This window comes from Scylla paramamosain, chromosome 5 (genome assembly GCF_035594125.1).
Source record: "Scylla paramamosain isolate STU-SP2022 chromosome 5, ASM3559412v1, whole genome shotgun sequence".
Lineage (NCBI taxonomy): Eukaryota > Metazoa > Arthropoda > Malacostraca > Decapoda > Portunidae > Scylla > Scylla paramamosain.
Genome location: NC_087155.1, coordinates 30,417,556 through 30,437,555, shown reverse-complemented (window position 1 = coordinate 30,437,555; position 20,000 = coordinate 30,417,556). Strand labels below are relative to the sequence as shown.

Sequence of the window (20,000 nt, the reverse complement as noted above, 5' to 3'; positions counted from 1 at the left end):
TGTTCTGTTTCATTTTGTATAGAATGTTGACTAAAGTGAGGGCTGATGAAAAAAATGCGAGAAAAGGTGTATTATTCATATAACCAGTGATGTGTAGAAATTTAGTCCTCTATTTACTTATCCTCGTGTGTTTATTGGAATGAAAATACTCTTTCGGATTAAATGTTGACAAGTATGTAGGCTGAGGGAAAACCGCGAAGAAAGTTAATATTAGTGTTGTTTAGAAATTTAATCCTGTATTATTAACCTAACTACACACATTTATTTGAATAAAAACACTGCTCACATGATCGCTGGCTTTAGAGAAACACGTACGTAGATTCTCCGCGTGAAATGTTATAGGCACCGTTGTTTTGTTAATGTATTTCCCAAGGACTGGTAACGTGAATAAAAGTACTCATCTCTCTCTCTCTCTCTCTCTCTCTCTCTCTCTCTCTCTCTCTCTCTCTCTCTCTCTCTCTCTCTCTCTCTCTCTCTCTCTCTCTCTCTCTCTCTCTCTCTCTCTCTCTCTCTCTCTCTCTCTCTCTCTCTCTACCCCCACGTGGTCATGATTGTATTCCCTGCGGGCAACGTTCCCTGAATGCACCCTGTTTCTCTTAGTGATTAAACGTGGGAAGCAATTCGTACTTTTTTTTTTTTTCTTGATGGGTGTATATACAGTGTTCTAGAGTGATTTAGTATTGCTAGTGATGATTTTTAAAGCTTGAGGTGATGAAGGGTGGGAAGGTAGGAAATGCTGTTGTAAGTGTTCTCTTCGTGGTGGTGGTGGTGGTGGTGGTAGTGGTAATGATGATGATAATAATGATAATGGTTTACTTACAGTTCCAGATACTGATATGTCGTAAGAGCTAAAAAAAGAAAAGAAAAAAAAGAAAAAAAGAAAGAAAAATGCACCAAAACACTCTTCACAGTAGATCAAGAAAGTAAACACACACACACACACACACACACACACACACACACACACACACACACACACACACACACACACACACACACACACACACACACACACACACGTCAAAGTACATGGCTGTAGTAATTTGTCACAGTGCGGGACGGAGACGGCGTGAGGCAAGAAGAGGAGGAGGAGGAAGAGAAGGAGAAGAAGAAGAAGAAGAAGAAGAAGAAGAAGAAGAAGAAGAAGAAGAAGAAGAAGAAGAAGAAGAAAATAACGATGAAAAAGACAAAAACGATGGAAGAAAACGAAAAGAAGAAGAAAAGATGATTATAATAATGTAGAAGAAGAAGAAGGAGAAGAAGAGAGAGAAAAAAAGGACGAAAACAGAAGAAAACCGTAAAGAAACCAACACAGGAGAAAAAAGAAGACAAGAAAAGGAATAGAAAACGACTAAGAAGAGAAGGAGGAGGAGGAGGAGGAGGAGGAGGAGGAGGAGGAGGAGGAGGAGGAGGAGGAGGAGGAAACCCCGGCATCCGCTTAGCAAACTCCTGGAAAACGTGTATAAGGAAGGACGGGGAAGGGAGAATGGATGGGGTGGGATGAGGGAAGGGTAGGTGGGGAGGTGGAGGGGAAGGGTAAGGTTGTTGTGGACGTACTGGGTGACTGAAGCTTGTATATCACGTGATGGGTCTTACTGGGGTTCATCTCTTGCCCCTCCTCTTATACTGAGCGTCATCTTGTCTATCTGTACCTGAGCCCAAGTGTTGCTGTTGCTGTTGCTGCTGCTATTGTTGTGTCGTATGTTGGGTTTATATGTATAGTTGTACTTGTCTTGACTTTATTATTCTTATTTTGAATTGGTTTTATGGTTTATGTGTTGTTGTTGTTGTTGTTGTTTGGTCTGGTAAGGTATATTTTCGTTTGTGTAATTTTTTTTAAAATTCTTTTGGTTGTTGATATTTTCCTTGGTTGTTTTGTGTAACCTTCCTCTCTTGTTTTTCATAAGGTTTGTTTTTTTTCTTTTTCGCTTAAGTTTTTACATGATCTTTATTCTAATGTTTCTTTTATTTCAATTTTTTTCCCTTCACTCTGTAATTATTATTTACATCATCGCCGTTTTTTCATATTTTTTACCCTCACACGATTATGCGTTCCCTTTACTTTCAACCTTTAATATTGTATACAGACATTTTTATCTTCAAACAATTTTTTCTCCTCACTTTCCTACATCCATTTCCATCATTACATTCATCGTGCCATTTTTCCCTCCCTGGCGGCCGTACCGAGTCGCCCTGTTATTGTGAGCGTGGTGCCCTTCCCGCCTGCACGCGCCGCCTCCGTGTATTAAAGGCAAGACTTCCTCGTACGCGTGGAGGGGCGTGCCGAGCTGGGGGCGGGGAGGCGGGCAGACCACCTTGTTATTGTCCGACTTTACTTCCTCACAGTGTTATTTTCTTCACGTCTCACGCAGCAGCCGGGACGCATAACCTCCTTTCACTTCAACCACTTTCATCCACGACCTCTACCGTTTCTTTTGTCTCCGTAATCGCCGCAAAAGAAAGTCGTTTTACCCGTGACTTGCAGTGTACCGTTGTAATCTCTATAGCATCACTGTATCCTTGTCATTCATTACTGTAGTACCCTTGTTTCTGTGTTATCGCTTTGTAATCACCGTGATGGGCATGTTTTACTCGGGATTGGCGTTTTACCTTTTATAATTTGTAGTATCACTTTAACCTTAACATCATTTCAATAGTAGCTATCGTCATTGCATCATCGCCCTCCTAGACCTCACCTCATCCTCCTTAACCTGATCCACCTCAACCTAATCCGCCTCAGTCTCATCCACCTCACTCACCGCCACCCCCACCCATCGCAGCAGGCACGACCATCACCACCACCACCACCACCACCACCACCACCACCACCACCACCACCACCTCCACCACTAGCACTTCATCATCATCACAGCTCCAGCACACCATAACAAGACTCGCACAACGCCATGCACGCCACGGACTTTTACCACCCAGGACTTAACATTATTTACTTCACTGACCGCCCACTTCCCACCCTCCGCAGCGCCCCACTACAGTCCTTTCTCCGTCACAATTCCTGTCCAGCAATGCTCCTTCCCCCACCTCCACCTCCTCCACCTCTCCTGCCGTACCTCTTCCCTCCGCACTACATCTATCATACTCTACGCTTTTCCATCCCCACTGCAGATCCTTTCCCAGCCAGCCACTCCTTTCTTCACTCCGCGCCCAACCGTCTTACCTTCTACCTCATCTCTTTTCTAAGTAAATCTCTCATAGTATCCGCTTCATCTTTATTACAGTTGTCTTAGTAATTTTATATCACAAACACATTTCTTTCTCTTTAACGACATTCCTCTGCATTTTTCCACCTCTCCTCCATCTCTCCTCCTTCCTTGTATATATCTTTCCTCGCTACGTCTTTCATATTTCCTTTTCCTGCTTCCACGTCCTCACTGCGCCCATAGTTATAATTTTAGACTCCCTCATATTCTTTCTTCTTCAGCTGCACTCCTTTCTCTCCCCGCTCCTTCCCCACGACCGCAATTTCTCCCCTTGGTGTACTCCTTTCTCTCGCACCACGCAAGCTTCCCCCATCCCCTCCCTCCCCCCAGAAAACCTGCATAACCTCGACCCTCTCCACGTAAATACATTTATAGTTAAAGTTGAAAAGTATTGTCGTGGAATGTGTATAACAGACACGCCACCATCACGGCCTCAACAACCACCACCACCACCCCCACCAGCACTACCACCACGCGTCCACCACCACCGCCGCCATTGCAGCGTGTCGTGGCCGCCTCGACAATGCTTTATGATTCACGAGTATTACGCAGAAAATCGCTTCCCCGTCACTTATGAAAAACAGGGACGTCGCGAGTGAATGCTGCGGGAGAGGGAACGTGAGGCCGCACCACATTATTCCTGACTGATGGACGAGAAGGAACTCACCGATGCACTGACTGACTGACTACGCTGACTGACTGACTGATTGACTGACTGAATCGCCCTCCGCTGCGTCGCCATGGCAACCAGCAGCAACATACCATTTTCTTCCGCTGTTTGGGGGCGAGGCGGGAGGCCTGACTCGTCCCTCTTGAAAATGTCCTGATGACCTGTCAATTAGTGTGGCCCGCGGCTCCTTCCCCACCGACGCTCCCCGCCTCTGTACTCCTCCACCCCAGCCCTTCCCCTCGCCTTCCCAGCCCACTAGCAGCTCCCTCTTCTTCACTCCCACTTACCATCTCCGTCTTTCTCCCTCCAAATCACAGTTTGCATCTTCCTTTCTCTCATTCCCTCCTTTCAACGTCCACCTTGTCTCTCTAACTTTCCTCCTCCTCCTCCTCCTCCTCCTCCTGCTCCTCTTCCTCCTCCTCCTCCTCCTCCTCCTCCTCCTCCTCCTCCTCCTCCTCCTCCTCCTCCTCCTCCTCCTCCTCCTCCTCCTCCTCGTTCTTCTGTCATTCACCTCCCGTAAACCTCCAAATAATTAGTGTTATAAATTTTGCGATTAGTTAATTAGTTTTAAAAGTTTTTTTCCTGCCCGTCAAGGAGAGTGATGGAGGGCGGGACGTGTCACGTGACCTGCGGGGCCTGTCGGCGGGTTCCTGGCGGGTATTTAGGCGCTGATGAGAACCCGTCTTGCTGCCTGGAGGGAGGTGGGTGGGAGGTGGCTTTGTGTTTTTTGTTCTATGGGGGCATTAACGGAGGTGCTAGAGAGCTCAGTGTGAATGTGGCGAAATTTGCGTGTGTGTGTGTGTGTGTGTGTGTGTGTGTGTGTGTGTGTGTGTGTGTGTGTGTGTGTGTGTGTGTGTGTGTGTGTGTGTGTGTGTGTGTGTGTGTGTGTGTGTGTGTGTGTGTGTGTGTGTGTGTGTGTGTGTGTGTGTGTGTGTGTGTGTGTGTGTGTGTGTGTGTGTGTGTGTGTGTGTGTGTGTGTGTGTGTGTGTGTGTGTGTGTGTGTGTGTGTGAGGTGTGACGGTCTTGATGTGCGTGTGTTATTTGTGTGAAGGTGTTTACAGTATTGGAACAACGTGCGTGGTTCCGTGACCACCGGCCTGCCTCTGGGTTGCTGTTCTGGTTGTGTTAGGCATTACTCCCATTCAGCCTCGTGCCGCACCAAGGAGGCCTCGGTGGCATGTCGAGCAGCGTGCTGGACAGGCGGCAAGGGAGGCACACTCCGGCAGCCACAGCCTCGCCATCACCTCTGGTCGCACACTCTCTGCTTCTCGTCAAGTATTTGGAAAGTTTCACACGTAGTCTCAGCAACGCCTTTCAAATGTGTAACTGCTAATTATCGCAGCGTCGCTCTCGCCGCGGCGCTGCCTGGCCTGGCGGGGCACACGTGACGTCACGGGTCACGGGCAGCAGCGGGGCAGATGGTCTCAGGTTCTTGACTTAATTGACTTACCAGATTTAATTATTATCAAGAATGATTTAGCGGCGTGAATTAATCCCAGAGACCCCCGAGTTAATCTTTGATACAGTTTAATGTCATGGAAGAATAATTAGCTTTTTATGAAGCCTGATTATGAATTAATATGGAGGGAGGCTCGGCGCGGGCGGGTCGTCAGGAGGCAAAGGTGCCACAACAGGTAGACCTGTCACCACGCCGCCCCGCCCCGCCCCGCCCCGGGGACGCCGCCGCCCGGATATTGCAATGGGAGGTGGACCGCACCTCGCTGCGTTGCTCAGGTGAGGCGCCGGAGCTGCTCTGCGGCTGTGTGGAATGTAGAAAAGTTGACACAACGCCCCTGACTCAGATGAGCCACGGCCCCAGATTACACATGCTGCGCTCCCCGGAGGTTCATGGCGCGCTTGCAGTCACGTTGCCGAATGTCCGTCCCCCATGTTAGCGGTTTCTTGGGGCGTGTCTGGGAATACCACCAAATTTGCTTTTCTTCGTCTGCGCCGCTAATCTGACAAGCAACTGTCTTCATTGCATTTACATTTTTGGCCACGGCGAGGTGTGGCTGTCTCCCGCCGCGTGTCGGTGCGCGGAGGGGAAGGGATGGAAAGAGTGATTTTTTGCTGGCTGTGTGGCTGTCTGGATTTGCCTTTGTGCGATCTTATGTTAACGAGCCGAAAATGAGATAACATGAAGAACAGTATTTTCTAAAATGGCGCCGACCACGCCTTGACAAACGAGGGAAGTAGTTTTCACTGTTGACGAGTGTGGCTAGGACACCTCGACACACTGCCGTTGTTCGGTAACCATACACTCAAGAATGACTGCACTTAACTATGGCAGCATTCAATAACCGGTCCGTACAGTGGCACTGACAGGAGACAAACAAACCTTTGCCACGGACAGAATCCAAAACACTAGAACACTTGCACGGATTGCTTACGTATGTGATGGATGGAGAGACTCATTGTGTTTTCCCTTGACGCATCCAGCGAAGCACAACACCGCAGTAGAGGCACGCACGTAGAGCCAAAGTCAGCCACACTCCTGCATTTCAGACAAACATAAGGCAGACACGGCAGAGGAGCCGCGTCTGTGCCCGCGGTCATCACACGTCGCCGCCGTAAAAGGTTAGTTAGCCCTCGGTCGGCCAGCTGATGGCCGCTCCTCTCCGCGGATCAAGTATTCATGGCCCGTCAGTCAGCGGCCGCAAGTAAATCCGGCCAGCATATCCACAGTTAATGATGGACGAGGCAGCTGGCGGTGCGGGAGCTTTGCTTTTAGTCGTGTGATGTGGTCAGTCACTCTCCTGTGTGCCGCTGGAGGGAGGAAGAGAGGGAAGGAGGGTGGGAGGGAAAGAGGAGAAAAGTTAAGCTGAGACGATGGAAAAGAGTTGGGGGAGGACCGGGAAAGAGAATCGAGGAAGGACAAGGCAGAAGGTGTAAGGGAGTGCTTGAGAGGGAAGAGAGAGGAGGGAGAGACGGGAGAGAAGACGTGGGAAGGAAGGACGAGGGGCCGCGAATGTCATATTAATAAACCATTATCAGATTTGGAATGCGGCGAGGGTGCATGCGTGTGGTCTTGCGTCTTACAGGGGATTAAAACGAGAAAAGTAGGATTCCGTTCACTTACTCGTCAGGCAGTGTGCCGCGGGAGGAGCAAAAAGCATAACGGGACGGAGGAGGAGAAGAGGAGCTTTTATCACCTGCTGCCTCGTGACACGGGCGTGGGAGGGCGGCGGTGCGTGTCTCTGGAGGCGGACACGTGAGGGAGAGGAACGACAGGGCACGCAGACCACCGCGGAGGGGAGAGAAGGAACCAAGGACGTAGGGGGCGGTGACTGAGGGATTAGGGCGAGAGGGAACGCAAGGTGAAGGGCGTGGCTATACCAGGCTGACAACCCACGCCTACACCCGCGCCTACACCCACGCCTCCCCGCCTGGTGTAATAGGATAGAGGGGAGTGGGCGCCCCTGACTTAAGCCCGACCCGAATTTTGAGTACATATCCTCTCTTGACCTGAGGCACTGACCCTCCTCTCTCCCTTCTCTCTGCTCCCTCTCTTCTTTCTGTCTCCTTCCGTTCTTTCCCTTCACCGCACTTCCCTCTCGTCTTTCCCTCCCGCCTCTCTCCCCTTCTCGGCTCTATGGTACTCAAGCATCTTGTCATTAATTGCCTTTTAGATTTCTCTCAATAATCTAGTGGTGGCGACTGTCTCTATGCGCGAGGGAAACCTGACGACTGAAGGGAGAGTAATGGAGGGAGATGGTGAAGTAAGAGAGAGAGAGAGAGAGAGAGAGAGAGAGAGAGAGAGGGAATTGAGTTGAAGGAGGAATGGAATAGTAACTGAGAATATAAGAGGCGCTTTTCCTGTCCTCTCCTGCCGCTTAAGTCTCTCTCTCTCTCTCTCTCTCTCTCTCTCTCTCTCTCTCTCTCTCTCTCTCTCTCTCTCTCTCTCTCTCTCCACATCGAGACCTAGCCGTGTAATATTGAAAAAAAAAATAGAAAAGAAAACTGTTAAAAAAAGGATACTGGACTTCGAGGTGCAATAAAAAATGGAAAGTGAGGAGGCGATGCTGATAGTCTTGCGGTGTCGGCGGCGGCGGTGATGGTGATGGTGATGGTGACTAGGGGTGATGGTAGTGATGACCGTGTTGGCAGTGCAGGTCGTGGTGGTGACAGAATGATCGTGATACAGTGGCTGTTATTGGATGTGCGAAAAGGAGAGTGGAAGAAGGAAAGAATATGGGGAACTCAAGGAAAAAGTAGATATAGATTTTTGTAGAGTAAGAAAGAAGGAAAAAGATGAAAAAGGATGCGAAGGAGTGGAAAGATTGATAAAGTGATAGAAAAAGAAGGAAGATATAGGCAGATGTAGGCTTAAATGTATGAGAGAGAGAGAGAGAGAGAGAGAGAGAGAGAGAGAGAGAGAGAGAGAGAGAGAGAGAGAGAGAGAGAGAGAGAGAGAGGAGGGTACAGGAGACGAGAAGGAAGGTTAAGATAGAAAAAATAAAAAAAAAGAAATAGTCAGATAAACGTTTGGATAAGATAAAGGATGAGAAGCGGATGAAGAATAAAGATAAGAAAGAACTAGAAAGATGACTAATGAAGAATAAAAAAAAAGAAGGCAGATGTTGGTTTGGATAAAGAAAATGGGGAAAGAAATCGAGGAGAATGGCAGAAAGGAGGAGGAGCAAGAAGGCGGGAATACTCTGAAGGTGCAGGAGATGTCAAGAGGTCGGTGGAAGGCGGGTGACTAGTTCCTCTCCACCACCTACAGGCTCCCTTGTTTCTTTATTCACGAGGCCGTGGCCCCGACAGGTCTTTACTTTTGGACAGTAAAATACAGGAGATTCCCTTCCGCCAGGCTTTGACAGCGAAAATCAAGTGACGGACAAGCCTGAGAGAGAGAGAGAGAGAGAGAGAGAGAGAGAGAGAGAGAGAGAGAGAGAGAGAGAGAGAGAGAGAGAGAGAGAGAGAGAGAGAGAGAGAGAGAAACTTTCCAAAGCAGGTAGACATTTTTCAAAGTGAATTCATCATGTCCACAGCGAGACATAAAGGAAGGGAGGGAGGGAGGGAAGGAGGAGGAGGAGGAGGAGGAGGAGGAGGAGGCAGCGGCGGCACAGAGAGAGAGAGAGAGAGAGAGAGAGAGAGAGAGAGAGAGAGAGAGAGAGAGAGAGAGAGAGAGAGAGAGAGAGAGAGAGAGAGAGAGAGAGAGAGAGAGAGAGAGAGAGCATAAGGTGCATTTAGCGCACCTGAGGGAAGAAGAGCGAGAGAGAGAGAAAAAAAGAAGAAGAAAAAGAGAGAAAGAAATGGAGGGAGGAGAGGGAAGGCATTAAGGCGGCATGAGGGCATCTTGAGAATCATTCAAGAGAGCAGCAGCAGGAGGAGGAGGAGGAAGAGGAGGTAGAGGAGGAGGAGAGAGAAAAAAAGAAGAGGTGTAAGTGAGGGCGAGGAGAAGATCCAAGACTTAGGGTGGCCGGTGCTCATGGGTAGGTAATAGGGGAGGCAGTGTGTCTTGTGTGCCCGCGGCTTAGCACCTGCCGCCGCCCATGCAAGGTTTACCCGCGCCTCTTTAGTAATGGAGTCTGACACATATCAAAGCTTTAAGCCTCTCCACACTCTCTCCACACTCCAGTGCCGGACCGCCAGACGAATGCGATCCACCTTTAATGCTTCTTATTGGGTTATGTAAGTGCCTGGGTGTAGCGCTGGACCAGGAGGAGGAGGAGGAGGAGGAGGAGGAGGAGGAGATAGGCGAGTAACAAGGAGAGCAAGAGGCGGAAAAAGAAAAAAAGAAAAGAGAAAAAAAGGATGTGGAGGCGAAGAAGACGCGGTCCCCAGCAGGTGCTCAACACATGTAAAAAAGAAAAAAAAAGTTAGAAAAAAACTCCTTCGTTGTCTTTGTTCACGGCATTACTGATTCACAGACCGCTATTGGGAGTATCGTAAAAGAGAGAGAGAGAGAGAGAGAGAGAGAGAGAGAGAGAGAGAGAGAGAGAGAGAGAGAGAGAGAGAGAGAGAGAGAGAGAGAGAGAGAGAGAGAGAGAGAGAGAGAGAGAGAGAGAGAGAGAGAGAGAGAGAGAGAGAGAGAGAGAGAGAGAGAGAGAGAGAGGTGATAGGATGGAAGCCCGTAATATGTGAGGCAAGGACAGAGTAAAAGGGTAAAGGAAAACGAAGTGGAAAGAGAGAGAGAGAGAGAGAGAGAGAGAGAGAGAGAGAGAGAGAGAGAGAGAGAGAGAGAGAGAGAGAGAGAGAGAGAGAGAGAGAGAGAGAGAGAGAGAGAGAGGTTGAGTGAAAGCACGGAAGAAAGGAAAGCTGGAAATGGGAGAAAAGAAGAGTGGACTTCAAGAGAGAGAGAGAGAGAGAGAGAGAGAGAGAGAGAGAGAGAGAGAGAGAGAGAGAGAGAGAGAGAGAGAGAGAGAGAGAGGGGAAAGGAGGGAGAGAGGACCAGGTGCATGGACACTGCAGTAAAAGTTTACACGCTTTTCCTCGCGCATTCCGTTCACCTGCCTCTCTCTCTCTCTCTCTCTCTCTCTCTCTCTCTCTCTCTCTCTCTCTCTCTCTCTCTCTCTCTCTCTCTCTCTGTCTCTCCCAGTTGGTTTTTGTGCCTCGCTTCGCTACTTTTCTTTCTTTTCTCAATTCGTCTCACTGTTTTTCTCTCTTTTTCTCTCTCACTCTTTCGTATATTTCTACTGATTATTTTTGCAGCCCAGAGGAAGAAGAGTAAATTGACTGTGATTATTTTTCCTCCAAAATGTCAACAAGTCTGATTCTCTCTCTCTCTCTCTCTCTCTCTCTCTCTCTCTCTCTCTCTCTCTCTCTCTCTCTCTCTCTCTCTCTCTCTCTCTCTCTCTCTCTCTCTCTCTCTCTCTCTCTCTCTCTCTCTCTCTCTGCATGTGTTATTGTCTGAGTTTTTTTCGCGTGTGTTTCTTTTTGGCTCCCTCTGTATGTGTGTGTGTGTGTGTGTGTGTGTGTGTGTGTGTGTGTGTGTGTGTGTGTGTGTGTGTGTGTGTGTGTGTGTGTGTGTGTGTGTGTGTGTGTGTGTGTGTGAGTGTCTATCTGTCTGTTTGTCTGTCTGTCAGTCTCTTCCTCTGTCTCTCTGTTCGTCTCTCCATCTATCAGTGTATCTATCCATCAGTCTGTCTCTGTGCCGCTGTATCTGTCTGTCCATCTCTCTCTCTCTCTCTCTCTCTCTCTCTCTCTCTCTCTCTCTCTCTCTCTCTCTCTCTCTCTCTCTCTCTCTCTCTCTCTCTCTCTCTCTCTCTCTCTCCTTTCGCGATATCATTTTAATAGGGAAGCCTTATCACAGCTTGGGAATTTCAGAGTACAATCCTCTCCTCGGGACTTAGGCTGACAGAGAAATTACTGAGAGAGAGAGAGAGAGAGAGAGAGAGAGAGAGAGAGAGAGAGAGAGAGAGAGAGAGAGAGAGAGAGAGAGAGAGAGAGAGAGAGAGAGAGAGAGAGAGAGAGAGAGAGAGAGAGAGAGAGAGAGAGAGAGAGAGAGAGAGAGAGAGAGAGAGAGAGAGAGAGAGAGAGAGAGAGAGAGAGAGAGAGAGAGAGAGAGAGAGAGAGAGTTTCAGACAGACAGACAGATAGACAGACAGACAGATATCCTCAAACAATACCTGAACATTCCACATGCATTAGATACAAAGGTCAGAGTCATTCTTGCAAACCCATGTTCTTCTGGTTTGCAATTTGCAGGTTGACATGACATGCGTCTTACTGGAGGAGGAGGAGGAGGAGGAGGAGGAGGAGGAGGAGGAGGAGGAGGAGGAGGAGGAGGAGGAGGGGGAGGGGGAGGAGAGGGGGAGAGAGAAAAGAGGAGGAGGAGGAGGGGAAAAAGAGAAGGAGAACGAGGAAACAAAGTACAGCAACAATAAATATATCATTAATGACAGCATAATTGAGTCTCAAAAAGATGTCGCGAGGAAGAAGAAGAAAAAAAAAAAGCGACAACAAAGAAGGAAACAAGATTGCAGGAAATGACGCGGAAGGAAAAGTTGGGGAGAGGGAGAAAAAGTGGCCAAAATAACCAGGGAAAAGTACAAGATGACGGGAAAATACTGGACAAGGAGGAGGAGGAGGAGGGAGAAGGAGGGGGAGAAGAAATGCAGACGGAGCTTGAGATGGAGACAAGGAGAAAAAAACGGAGGAGGAGGAGGAGGAGGAGGAGGAGTCACCCGTCAGTAAGTCCACCCTCGCCTGTGACCTTTGTAAGAGTTGACAGCTTTTTGAGTGGTGTCGTCGGACGAAGGCTGAGACGAGGAGTGTTTCGGGAAAAGGTCGTTTGCGGCGGCTCTTATATTGATGAACGGCGGCCGGGAACGTCAATCAAGAGGGCCCGCCGCGTGGACTGTGCGTGAGTGATGCAGGGGACACCACCACCACTACCACCACCACCATCGCCACCCCAGGGAACCCTCAAAACTCTGACTTTTTTTTTTTTTCATTCTGTTCGTCTCTTCCTACACCAGTGTTTCTGTTTTACCTATACCGTTTCATCTACTTCCATTTTCTCTAATCTTTTATTCTGTTTCTCTACTGTTTCTCTTTTTTTTCTTTTTCTCAACGTCTTCTTTGATTTTTTTCTTTTTTCTATTTCGTGTTTCTTTTATTCATATTCCTTTATCTGTTTCCATTTCCTCTTTATTTTTCTATATCATTCTCTTTGGTTTTTTCCTTTATCCCATGTATTTAAATTTTCTCCTGTTTTTTTTCTATCTTTACTATTTATTTTTTCACCCTCCTTCATCAATGCATTTCCATTACTTTTTATTATTTTTCTATCTGTACCACCATACTTTCAATTATGCATTTCTATTTCTTCCTATTTTTTTTTTGTTCATTATGTCTAACTTCATAGTCTTTCATGAATTTCAGTATCGTCACGTTTTCTCTCGTCCCTCTAGCCATTTCTCCGCGTCACCTTCCTCCTTTATCTATACATGCACTTTCTTGGAGGTTTTTATTTCCATTTCCTGTATTTCTGCTCCGTTTCTCACCCCCTCAACCACCACCCCTATACACCCGTGACTTCAGCCTACCATGTCCATTTCCACATTCCGCCTCTATTCCTCCACCTCTGCCCCTATTCTCTCCCTCCCAACTCTCCACTTTTTTAGCTTGTCTCCCTGCAGCCTTTCCCCTCTCCTCCTGTGCCTCTATTTCCACATTTCTGCCTCTGTTCCTCCACCATGCTAGTCCCCTTTTCCCCTCTTTGGTACTGTTATCTTGACCCTCTTTCTCTATCTCCCATTCCTTGTATTTCTTCTCTCTTTTTCTCTCACTCTCTTTCTCTCTTTTTCCTGGTCTCTTCAGTATTCTCCCCTAAGCATCATGACCATACATCACCATACATGAATACCCTACAGCCCCTCCTACACGCCACGCTTCCTACCGCAGACACATTATCACTGCATCTTGTCTCCCTCACAGTAGCATCCTTACTTCTTCCCACCCTAACTGTACCTTATATTTTCTTTCGCTCACAGGAATCGAGGGCCGCAGGGAGAGACAAGGGGAACAGGAAACAATTGAAGGTCTACTGCAGCTGGTCAATAAAAGGTAAGGGCGTTTTTATAAGAGTTCTAATGCTTCTAATACACCATCCAATTTTGTTCTTAAGGTGACCTACTTGGTTTCCCTCGAGGTCCCTGTACCGACGATTTCTTTCCTATAGAACGCTGCTTCGCCCATCTCCTCTAACGTATGTCTTTCCTTTCAAATCAAATTATATATAACTATATTCAAACATACACAGCCATCATATATCTCGATTTTATTAGTAGTTTTCACCGTTTCTTTTTTTTCTCTCGTCTTTTCACATGTCAGGGAGTCCGTCCGATTAAGGACATAAATGAGGGAAAAGGCTGGCTGAATATGCAACTCCCAAAGGTATGTTACAGATTTTGAAAAGTTTGTGAATTTATTAGTTATGTTATTCAGCGTCTTCCAGTATTTTGATTGCGATAATTTGAGTGGTGCATGAAATCAAACTATCCTGATATGCTAAGAATCCATCGGTTGTCAGGTTTTGTAACGTCTGGCAGCTGATCTAAGACTTAAGACTGAGGAGAAAACACAAAACTCAGTAAGAATGAGTAATACAAGTTACTCTACCCCTTTCCACGAGTTCATCAATACACACACCAACACTTGAATAAATAAATAAATAAATAAATAAATAAATAAATAAATAAATAAATAAATAAATAAATAATGACAACTATAATTTACGTACACACAACACATCCCTTAAAAACACAAATAAGGGGAGAAAAAATTGTTTGGTTCCTGAACGTTTTTCTTTGGTGGTATTGGATGTTCGTCGTGCGTAGTAGCGGCAGCCGGGGCACCGAGATGCGTAAGATCTGTGGTAGAGAGGCGCCTGTGATCTGTGACGCGCCCCTTGGTGGATGCTGTGACTGTGGCTTTGCTGACACAGAGGCAGGCTAGAGCGAGCCATTGCAGTCAGAGGTTCATGCTGGCTGTGAAGGAAGACTTGAGGCTATAAATGCATCAGAATAATTACAGTAATGCACACAGTTGCTCGGGTGACGAAAGAGTTTTTACGAAGTTTTATATCTATATCGGCTCTCTCCTGGTGTAATACGAGTATTTCAGGTAGAAGTGTTAGTGCTGCAAGTGTTTTTAAGGTAAAAAAGTAAGTGTATATCTGCTGATTGATTGCTGAAGCGACAGCTGTCCAACGTTCTCATTCTAAACCAATTCTGTTATTGTGACTCTCCAGACTGAAGCGCGTGAACGTTATGAAGCTTAGACCGTAAGTTGTCCCAAGGTAAATTTTCACAAAGGATATCCTACCCTTAGGTAAGCTTAGTTTATGACACGTCAGCTCAGATCTGGTTAAGTAACTTTTGTTTTGCAGTGGATGGAAATGGCGTGGGTTAAAAAAATCATGGAAAAGTCCTGGTTGGAGTGAACGTACATAGACGCATTATGTAGTGCTTCATGACGTACTGGTTGTGTTCATGGTTACATAAGGTTACACTTTTCAATGCAGGAATTAAAAAAGACTCCATCTCCTACATGACATGGTGGTTGATATGAGTCCCCAGGAAGAAGAAGTCAGGAGTGCATTTCAAGTAGCGTCGCTGAGAGTTGCCTTAGGTGGCACTCCTCGGCAGTCATATAAGAAAAAACTTCGTGAACCTTCGATACGACGTGAGAGAAAGGTATGAAGCTTGCATCGGAGGAAAGGCAAATCATGGCGGCATTTCAAGTAATATCGCTAGTGGGAACTCTGATGACACTGTTACATGCTGACTGTAAGAAAGAAAGCATTTATTCTGTAATGAATAGTTAGAATCATGTGAGTGTTGCAGAGAAAGGGAAGCACATCGGGATATTTCAGGAAGTGTTGCTGAAGATGATTTCCTGTGACATTGTTTACAATGATTAAAAAAAGAAAGAGATAAATAAATCTTTTCTCGTTGTATCATAAACACAATGTGTGGTGCGGAGGAAGAAATCTTGACCGTATTTCAAGAAGTTTTTTGGTGCAGAGTGACATTTGTTTGCAATGACTAAAAGAAAACAATATTTGAATTATTCTTCATTCGATATGACGTGAGAGAAACATATGAGTGTTGCAGAGGAAGGGAAACTCATGAGGGTGTTTCAAGGAGTGTTGGTGACGCTTTCTTGGACGACACATTTCAGCGAAGACTCAAATAAAAAGACACATATCCACGCGGTGGTCTATTTGGCCGCACCGGACCCTCGAGAGATATTCAGGAAGGAGAAGAAAGAGGCTGAAACAGAGCAGTGGCGGTGGACAAGAGGAGGAGGAGGTCGTGAGGGGAAGGGGCAGCGGCAGGACCCGAATAATAATGAGACAAGGGTGGAAGTTGTCAGTAGCCGCGAAACACCCATAATGAAATATTCTTCCCCGTGGAAAAAATAATCTTAACACGCACCGTCATCTTTAAGTTCTCATTCTACTATTCTGTCGGGCCGTTACGGGATGGGGGAGGAATATCTTTTAAAACCCGAAGGGAATATAATGTTATGTAAGCCATTAAGAAGCACAAGTAGCGTCAGTGTAGCTTCATGTTCGCCCATAAAACAGTTGCTTGCCTCGCCGGGTCACTTGCTATGGAGTTTACCTTTCTCTACTTTTTCCCGTAATTCCGTGTTTTATTGAATCATAATTGGACAATAAAAAGCGAGGGTGACGACGCTGATCACCTGGCGAAGGGGACACCTCGTTAGGGGACACCTGTATGACCCCTCCCCCTGTGCCCGTCCCCCTGTCTTGTATTATTATTATTATTATTATTATTATTATTATTATTATTATTATTATTATTATTATTATTATTATTATTGTTATTATTATTATTATTATTATTATTATTATTATTATTATTATTATTATTATTATTATTATTGTTATTATATGTCGTTATTATGAAGCAGTGTGAAGTGATGAGGAGTGAATTACGCGTCCACCTGTGCAGCGCGGGAAAAGTGTCATTTGTACTTTCATGTGCTCGCTGCTTATTATTATTATTATTATTATTATTATTATTATTATTATTATTATTATTATTATTATTATTATTATTATTATTATTATTATTATTATTATTATGGCCCTTTATATTCTCACTACTACTGCTGCTGCTACTACTACTACTACTACTACTACTACTACTACTACTACTACTACTACTACTACTACTACTACTACTACTACTACTACTACTACTACTACTACTACTACTACTACTACTACTACAATTACTATTACTACTACTACTACTACTAATAATAATAATGATAATAATAATACTTTATTTCGCGCTTCTCCGCTTGTCCCTGCTTGTTTATTTGTTTGTTGCTTTTAGTGTCCCGGGACTCGTCACACCCTGGGGACTCGCACCCAAGCCTCGCCGAGAGGAGACAGTTGTTAGCAGCAATGAGTTCACTAGTTAGGGAAGGGGAGGGAGGGATCAATGTGCCGAATGACTCATGTGGTGACAATGGTTGACATACACACACACACACACACACACACACACACACACACACACACACACACACACTGAGGGTGCTTACAGTGCCCTGTGTCCTGTGTGTGGCTGAGTGGTGCCAAACGCGGCCGGATATGGATGGATGTCTCTGAGGAGGGATCTGAAGCGCGAACGTTGACGGCACGAGGCGGCGGGAGTGATAGGGGGAGCAGTGGAGGCGGGGAGGAACAGGTGCCGCAGGGGAGGACAGAGGTGAGGCCTCGAATGTCCCGGCCAAGTAAATACAGCGTTCATGGAATAAGTGCTGCCATTACGGTAATGCTCAGGTTAATTACACCATCGCTGGGAAGTGCCCGTAATTATCCGCCGTGAGGGAGCGAGAGAGGCGATCATGATATTACTCTAACAAGATGCAGGAGACTGCACCACATTATCCGGCCAGTCTAGACGCAACTATAATTATGTAATTAATAACATTAAATTCTTCCACGCAACAAGATGGTGACGCGGCGTAACGCTCCTTAGGTTGTTAAGAATAATTGTTCGTTTAGCCAAGGCGTTCAGCTCCTGGGGACGACGGGCGGCGCCGAGCCGAGGCTATGGGTGCAAGCTCCTGCTGGCGGCAGCTGTTGCGTCAGGAGGCTCTTGGCACCCCTCGAGTACCTTATGAGTAGGTCGCGCGGCACATCCTCGTGACACCCTCCGCAGGGGTGGCGTGGGGATCGAGGGGCGCCAGCCAGCTCCAGCATCAGGTCAGACAGGCAGCCAGTACTCGTGGCCCTGTCAATGTGGCCTTAACTTTTGGGTGTTATCGATCTTCCCCGCAGGTCGACATTATGTGTACGGCAAGATGTGCGAAAAATAGATAGGTGCCTTATCTGATGTTGCATTTAAACTACAAGAGAGTTTTGGCGGGTCAATGTAATGTTTGTCGGCCAGCCTTTGTCAGGTCTCCATTGATTGGCTGACCGGGGAAGGTGGTGGGCGGGGCCTGGTCACGTGGTCATGCTCGCCAGCCACTCACAGACCTTCCCGCGAAATAAGTTCGGTTGGTCTGGTGTCACTACCTCCTCCGTGCGTCTGGTATATGAACCTCAAGTGTTTCAGATTCTCCTTAATTAACCCAAAAAAAGAAAAAGAAGATGCCTGTTTAGCGTTACAATTTAAGTTTCTCTCGTGAAATATCGCCACGTTTTAAGGGCCCCTCGTGTCATTTTACATCTTGAGAAGATTACAGCCCTCGACCCCAGCAGCAGCAGGCCCACCACTCCCTCGCCGCCCTGCCCCCGCCACAGGTGAACACTCCGGCGGGCGCGCGTCCCTCTGCTGCTGGCGGTGACCCACGTGTGGTCTGTCTGCATGCGCCTTCCTTTGAGGTTTAGGGATTGCTGTTATCTCCATGAACTCCTTCCTCTCTCTCTCTCTCTCTCTCTCTCTCTCTCTCTCTCTCTCTCTCTCTCTCTCTCTCTCTCTCTCTCTCTCTCTCTCTCTTTCTGCATGGTAGTGGCTGCTAACCGCCTCCCTCTGCCGCGCCAGTGAGGCCAAGGGTGCGGTGGTAATGGCAGCACACAGGTGATTCGCGAGCCCACCTGAGTGGTGTTTGTTGAGCCTCCAATTGTTACGCAACATTGCCCACAACTTGCTTGCTGCCTCGTGTGTGTGTGTGTGTGTGTGTGTGTGTGTGTGTGTGTGTGTGTGTGTGTGTGAGCGGGCGACTGTATTTATCTTGCTACCAACAGTATTTTAGTAGCATATCATTATCATAATTAACATCATGAAAACAACAGCAAAGGAGATAATAGATTGTTACGTGATTGTACTCTCTCTCTCTCTCTCTCTCTCTCTCTCTCTCTCTCTCTCTCTCTCTCTCTCTCTCTCTCTCTCTCTCTCTCTCTCTCTCTCTCTCTCTCTCGGGTTCGCTCTACACAATTAATATTAAGTAAATGGTCGCATTACTAAATGGCAATGAATATTCTAAACATGTAATTGCATAACATAACAGTCTCTGGGCTTCTGAATCTTTACCGAGGCGCAACTATGGACCAAAGCGGCGACCTTATGTTATCGGGGCAGAGGGGCGTCCGGGGAATAGACCTTCGCCCCACTACGCCCGCCCCGCTGCGCCCCGCCCGGTCCCACCCCGTCCTGCTACTCCCATGTGGCTAACTGTGAACTGCCCCGTAGACCAACAAAACAAAAGGGATAATATTTGTTTTTTATATAGATTCATGAAATGAGGCGATGACTGTAAAAGGAATTAGTTTTAGCACTACTACTACTACTACTACTACTACTACTACTACTACTACTACTACTACTACTACTACTACTACTACTACTACTACTACTATTACTACTACTACTATTACTACTAATCACTGACGTTTCCGATTGGTTATACAAGGATTCGGTAATGTGGCGTGCGGCTTCTGTAGTCACTAAGCTTTCCCTAAAGGAGGAGGATAAGGAGGAGGAGGAGGAGGAGGAGGAGGAGGAGGAGGAGAGGAATAAGGGAAAGGAAAGCAGAAAAGGTGACATAATACGAAGAGAAATAAGTGGCAGATGACGAAATGGAGGCGTAGAAAACAGTGGATGTGGAACGCAGTGGAAGAACGAACATCAGCAGACCTGTTGGCCCTTACGAGGCTGTTTGTGAGAAACGTCATTATCTTATCTTAAGTGAGTGACCTAGGGTGGCGAAGGCGAAGGAGGAGGAGGAGGAGGAGGCAAGGAAGGTGACGTAAGAGGAGGAAGACGAGTAAATGGAGAAGCAGGTGGAGGAAGAGAAGGAAGAGGAGGAGGAGGAGGAGGAGGAGGAGGAGGAGGAGGAGGAGGAGGAGGAGGAGGAGGAGGAGGAGGAGGAGGAGGAGGAGGCACAAAAGTTGACGTAATAGGTGGACGAGAAGTTGAGGGCAGAGAAGAAGGAGAAAAAGGAGGAGGAAGAAGAAGAAGGAAGAAGAGGAGGAGGAGGAAAGGAGGAATAAGAGGACGTGGATGAAATCGAGAGAAGGATGTGCCGTGTATAGCAAAACAACAACATCTGCCTGTCCATCCCGTGTCGCGTGCAGGTCGGGCAAAATAAATAAAACTGCACAGATTAATCCCTTCACTGCCCTGCCCTCGCTCTCCACCTGTCCATACCAATCCCGTATTCTCCGC

At 46.9% G+C, this 20,000-nt stretch overlaps 1 protein-coding gene across 2 annotated transcripts in view; it reads right to left on the bottom strand.

Moving 5' to 3' along the window:
* The window catches only part of LOC135100818 (protein abrupt-like), a 122,118-nt gene that overhangs the window by 77,710 nt on the left and 24,408 nt on the right, over positions 1-20,000 (bottom strand). The window lies entirely within an intron of this gene.